Genomic DNA, 6852 nt, shown 5'->3' on the forward strand with positions numbered 1-6852 from the left:
GCATGCAAATTTGAGGAGGAGTGTTAGAGTAAACAAATATTGCATGGTCACTTTAAGGGATATTTGGGAAATATCCCATGTACCTGTTTACCATGATGTAACTTCCTAATGGGTGGGGTTTAGTTACCTGACTTCCTCCTCCTTTGTCCTGGGGGATTTTTGAATATTCTCCATTGCTGATCTTCCTACCTTTGAGAGAGGCCGCATAGCACAGATGCTCTCTCTCAGAGCATCCATACTAAAGACTAAGATGGACTGAGACTATTTTTCTTTAAGCTAGAACCTATGTTTCTGAACATATGCAGAATTTGTAAATGTTCTTTATCTTTTACCTAAGAAGATTGTGTCTGTTGTTATTTATATAGAGAAAGGTGGGGCTGGTTTATATTCTCATTCTGCTGCTTGTATTTTTACAACTCTGCTAAGAAATAGGACCAACCAAATTAGTTCCTATTTCTGTGTGTATTTTTATAATATCGAACAGAAATATCAATAATTTAAGATATGCAGACGATACCATACTCTTAGCAGAAACCAGTAATGATCTGAAACGAATGCTGATGAAAGGTAAAGAGGAAAGCACAAAAGCAGGACTACAGCTGAACGTCAAAAAGACTAAAGTAATGACAACAGAGGATTTATGTAACTTTACAGTTGACAATGAGGACATTGAACTTGTCAAGGATTATCAATACCTCGGCACAGTCATTAACCAAAATGGAGACAACAGTCAAGAAATCAGAAGAAGGCTAGGAATGGGTAGGGCAGAGAACTAGGAAAGGTCCTCAAATGCAAAGATGTATCACTGAACACTAAAGTCAGGATCATTGTCCATGGTATTCCCTATGCATGGATGTGAAAGTTGGACAGTGAAAAAGGCAGATAAGAGAAAAATCAACTTATTTGAAATGTGGTGTTGGAGGAGAGCTTTGAGCATACCATGGACTGCAAAAAAGACAAATTGGGTATTAGAACAAATTAAACCACAACTATCATTAGAAGCTAAAATAATGAAACTATGTTAAGTAGGTTATCATACATTGGGCACATTTGGAAGCCTACACCTGTGTTGAAGGGGAGGAGTCCACACCTCTACTTACAAAGAGACTGTGTTGATACAAAACAAGCCTCCGCTCTGAATAATGAAGTTTTGTAGGAGATATAGTAAATGGTTTTCTTTAGGGGCTTGGGGTGTTAATGGTTACTTCTTTGTTTTTAAAGATTGTTTTATTATGTTCATAATGTTGAAAAATTGTTTTTGCTTATTATATTTGTTATGTCACTGTTTTATTATTTTTTGTTATTAGGAAATTGTTTTTGCAATTGTTTTTGAGATGTATTTTTGTTCACCTTGCTGTAAGCCGCCTGGAGCACAATTTTATGTGGAAAGGCGGCATACAAATAAAATGATGATGATAATAATAATAATAATGAGAAGACACGATTCGCTAGAAAAGACAGTAATGCTGGGGAAAACAGCAGGGAGTAGAAAAAGAGGAAGGCCAAACAAGCGATGGATTGATTCCATCAAGGAAGCCACAGACCTGAACGTAGAAGTTCTGAACAGGGTGGTTGCTGATTCGTAGGGTCGCCATACGTTGAAATCAACTTGAAGGCACGTAACAACAACAAATCACTGATGTTTATATAATGAAATAGCAGTATACAAATATTTTTATAAATAGATAAATAAACCATCCCCTTTTAAAGCCTTCTAAGGGTAGAAACACACTCCCTGTTCTGCTAGCTCCAGTAAGTCTCTCTACTTCTCTCTACTGAAAATGGGGACACACCATGCTAGTCAAACCCCACCCCTTTTTACTGTAGAACCTGGTGGCAGCAGCTTGAGTCCATTTAAGAAAAAATAATTTTCAATTAGTTTTTGCGGCTGATTGGCAGATCAACCTGTTCCGCCTCCAGGTGTGGCCAATAGAAACGCTTTGATCTGACGACCAACACTATATCCTGTGGCAGTGAATTCTGCAGTTTAATGGTGTGGTAGGTGAAGAAGGACTTCCTCTCCTGATCTGAATCTCCCCCTCTTTAGCTTAATTGAATGACCCTGGATTCTGGTATCAAGAGAGAGGGAGAAGAACTTCTGTCTGCACATCATGCATAATTTTGTACACCTGAATCACCCCCACACCACTCATTCAGCTTTTTCCCCTAAGCCAAATACCTCAAGCGTTGCAACCTTTCCTCACAGGGAGTTGCTCCGACCCCTTGATCATTTCAGTTGCCCCTTTCTAGACCTTTTCCAGGTCTACAATATCTTGGCAACTAGAACTGTACACAGGATTCCAAGTGTGGTTGCACTCTGGACTTGTGCAGAGGCATTACAATACAGCAATTTTATTTTTCACCTCTTTCTCAGTCATCCCTAGCATGGCATTTGCCTTGTTTTCCAACTGCTCCACAACGGGCCGTTTTTATGCCCAAAACTACAAGGCCTCTTTCCTAGTCAGTTGCCACCACCAGTTGAGACCCCATCAGTGTAGTGGGAAGCTGGACGGTGGAGGGGTTGCCCCAGTTGAATGGCATTTGCCATTTTAACCCCTTTTTGCCCAGTTTGGGACACATTCTTCTGGAGGTCTCACAATCCCTTTTTCTTTTTACCACCTTAAATAATGTGGTGTCCTCAGCAAACATAGCCACCTCACTGGTCATCCCTAACTCCAGGTCACTTAGGAACAAATCTCTAGATTGATCTTTGGGAAAGCCTCACTGGGGTGAGAACTGCCCATTTATTCCTGGGCCTAATCCACAGGAGTGCCCCCCCCGGTTTTGCTGATGCTTATTACTTGCTCAAGATTCTTGTTCTTTAACCAGTTACCAACCCTCTTATTCCTTGTCTGCTCAATTTGCTCAAGAGTCTTTGGTCAGGGACTTCATCAAAGTCTTTTGGAAAGTTTGCATGTACAACATGGCCCCCCTGGGCACCATAGTGTCCTCACTCCACTCCCTGTCACCTGACAAGGACTCCTGCCCCTCACAATTTTGCAATTCAAAAACCATTTTGTTGCTGGGCTGGCTGGAAGGTGAAGCACAGGCATCCAAACACCCTGACCCCCCTTGTCCCAGAATGCCTCTGGCCCCCGTGTGAGGGGGCTTGGCTTGCTGTTTTGTTTGCTTGTCTGGTGGTGGTTGTGCAAGTTTTCCTTGTTTTTTATTTTGTTGGTTCGGGGTGTTGCTCCTGTTTAGGAAGGTGTTACCTGCCTTTGGGTCTGTGCTTGATTTGGGTCTGTGTGTGTGTGTATTAAATATTTTGCCTGTTTTCTGGGAGAGTCACTAGTTTTATTCTGTGAAATAGGCACTTTGCAGGGCATATGGCAGTTTCTTAGACTTTTGAATGAGCTCCTGTGCTCAAAATGTTTGGGGATCCAGACTATACTGGTTTATCTTTATTTATGTATAATGCTGTCTGACATTCTCAGAGGATTCTACAAGGCCTGTCTGTCTGAGAGACTACCTTTGCAGAAGCCATGCTGAGCCTTCTCAGTAAGACTGGCCTTCTACCTGCTTGGTAACCCTTTTCTTTAATAATGTTTGCCACCAATTTACCCAGAGCAGACATTAAGCTAACCTGCCTTTAATTTCCTGGTTCTCTTGTTTAAAAAAATGGTAATACATTGGCCACTGTCCAGTCTTCAGGTATGGAGATCTTAGAAGCAAGTTACATATTTTTGTTAGAAGATCATCAGTTTCACATTTCATTTCTCGAAGAACTCTTAGATGGACATGTATTAATTTCCAGTTTGTCAAAAAGGTCTAGAACCTTCCTCTCTTTTAACCACTATTTGTCTCTGTTCTTCACACTCAGGCACAGGGATCAGACTTCCATTTTCCACAATGAAGACAAATGCACATGTTTGGCCTCGTTCCAGCCACCTTTTCCTCCTTAAGCACACCCTGAACTCCCTTGTCATTAATAAGTCTAACTGCCTCTGGATGTTCTTTAGTGTTAATGCTCCTCAAATCATTTTGTTTGCATCATTTATTGTCTGCTTGCATTTCTTTTGCCAAAGTGTGTGTTCCTGTTTATTCTCATTTGGGCAGGACTTCCATTTTGTAAAGAAACTCCCCCCCCCCGTAGCCTTGTTGACTCTGCCCATTAGGCATGCAGACAGCCTCTTGGCCCTTGTGGTACCTTTGCTGATTGGTGTTGGTGTTGGTGTGCACTCTAGCCAACTTTCTAGTATTGTGGTTTTGAACAACCCCCGAGCAGCCTGAAGAGGTTTTACTCTCTTGATTTTCTCTCTCAATGTCCTTTTTATCAACCCCCTCATTTTGGTCCAACATGTGATTGTCCCGGATTTTCTTGGCAATTGTCCACTTGCTTATATATTGAATTGGATGGGACTCTGCTCACTGTTCCTGATCCGTTCAACAACACTTACATCTTGCCCCAGGTCCTGGGCGCCACTAAGTCCACAGATGCCTCCCCTAGCCCTGGGCACAGCCTTTTAGGGTTTCTAGAATCTTACTTCTCTGCCATGGCTGGAACCCTTTTGCCCTTTTGTCTGTCTGAGAGTCCCTGAAGGCACCCTTTGCCACAACTCCTGTGGTCAGCTCTGGCCAGACCCAGGAGGTTCTGCAGACCAGCAGGCTCTTTAGTTCCGGGGAAAGGCAGGTCACCCCCTCCCTGCTCAGGCCTTGCCCCCTCCAGCAAAGAGACTGGATCCCAGCTGACCTGCACTTGTCACTGCTGCTGGCTCCAGAAAGGCAAAATATTTCCCTTCTCCTGGGGTTTGGAAGTTGATTTTGTTGCCCAAAGAAGGGAAGGGGAGAAGCCAGGCTTATCTTTGCAAAATCGTGGAGGTCTGGTGAAGTGCCGGATGCCTGGAGGAGAGCTAATGTTGTCCCTGTCTTCAAAAAGGACAAGAAGGAGGAACCGGGGAAGTACAGACCAGTCAGCCTAACATCAATCCCTGGAAAAATTGTGGAGCAGATTATAAAGCAGTCAATCTGTAAGCACCTTGAAAGCAATACGATTACTAGGAGCCAACATGGATTTATGAAGAACAAATCCTGCCAAACTAATCTCATCTCATTTTTTGATCGGGTAACCTCCCTTGCAGACTGTGGGAATTCTGTGGAGATAATATATCTCGACTTCAGCAAAGCTTTTGACAAAGTGCCCCATGATACTCTGATTAGCAAGCTAGCTAAATGTGGGCCGGATGGAACAACTATCAGGTGGATCCACAGTTGGATCCAGAACCATACCCAAAGAGTGCTTATCAATGGTTCCTTCTCAAACTGGGTGGAAGTAATGAGTGGGGTATCACAGGGCTCGGTCCTGGGCCCAGTGCTCTTCAACATTTTTATTAATGACTTGGATGAGGAGGTACAGAGCAGGCTTATCAAATTTGCAGATGATACAAAATTGGGGGGCATAGCTGATACCATGAAAGATAGAAACAAAATTCAAAGGGACCTTGATAGGCTGGAGCATTGGGCTGAAAACAACAAAATGAAATTCAACAGGGATAAATGCAAAGTTCTACACTTAGGAAAAAGAAACCAAATGCACATTTATAAGATGGGGGGGATACTTGGCTCAGCAATACGACATGTGAGAAGGATCTTGTAATTGTCGTTGATCACAAGCTGAATATGAGTCAACAGTGTGATGTGGCTGCAAAAAGGGCAAATGTTATATTAGGCTGCATTAACAGAAGTATAGTTTCCAAATCGCGTGAAGTATTAGTTCCCCTCTATTCAGCACTAGTTAGGCCTCATCTTGTATACTGCATCCAGTTCTGGTCTCCGCATTTCAAGAAGGATGCAGACAAACTGGAACAGGTTCAGAGGAGGGCAACAAGGATGATCAGGAGACTAGAAACCAAGCCCTATGAGGAGAAACTGAAAGAACTGGGCATGTTTAGCCTGGAGAAGAGAAGACTGAGGGGAGATATGATAGCACTCTTCAAGTACATGAAAGGTTGTCACATAGAGGAGGGCCGGGATCTGTTCTCCGTCGTCCCAGAGTGCAGGACACGAAGTAATGGGCTCAAGTTGCAGGAAGCCAGATTTCAACTGAACATCAGAAAAAACGTCCTAACTGTTAGAGCCATACGACAATGGAACCAATGACCTAGAGAGGTAGTGGGCTCTCCGACACTGGAGGCATTCAAGAGGCAGCTGGACAGCCACCTGTCGGGATGCTTTGATTTGGATTCCTGGATTGAGCAGGAGGTTGGACTTGGTGGCCTTATAGGTCCCTTCCAACTCTACTATTCTATGATTCTATGCCTCCCCAAGCTTTGCCAGGCCTGGAGAAGGAAGGGTGAGAGGCTGGCAGGAGGGTGGGGGGAGTGATGCGCCACCGCAGCAGGCAAGTGATGGGGGGCATGAAAGATCAGCAGAGGGAGGGCCCCCTCAGATTCCCTGAGAACAACTTCCTTAGAAAGCAAGTATTGGAATGGAGAAGTTTTAGCTGAGGAAACAAGTGGGGTGGGGTGGGGTCTCAGTGGGAGGATGCACATGCGAGACTCATCAGCGTGCAAGGAGCATGGACTGGGGTGGAAAGTTATCTCTGAAAATCCAGCAATGTGGGATCACGCACACACACACCCCAAACTGACAGGCAGTTTGGTCAGGCCAAGCAAATGAGAGACCAGACCCACAAGATGCCTGATTGACCCACATGGGATGCTGTGATGACAACCACGAACTGAAGGATTCGACTGCCATGAGGTGGCCTTCAGCAGCTGCTCGGCGTGGCTGACAGAAACGTGGCTGCTGCCGGGAAGGAGGTGGGTCTGCCGTGCTGGGGGGGCTCCCATCTGGCTGGGCCGACGGGCTGCCTCCGAGGACTGGACGGGCCAGTGGTCTGAGGCGGCCTTCACG

The sequence above is a fragment of the Rhineura floridana genome, chromosome 9, assembly GCF_030035675.1.
Source record: "Rhineura floridana isolate rRhiFlo1 chromosome 9, rRhiFlo1.hap2, whole genome shotgun sequence".
Taxonomy (NCBI): Eukaryota; Metazoa; Chordata; class Lepidosauria; order Squamata; family Rhineuridae; genus Rhineura; species Rhineura floridana.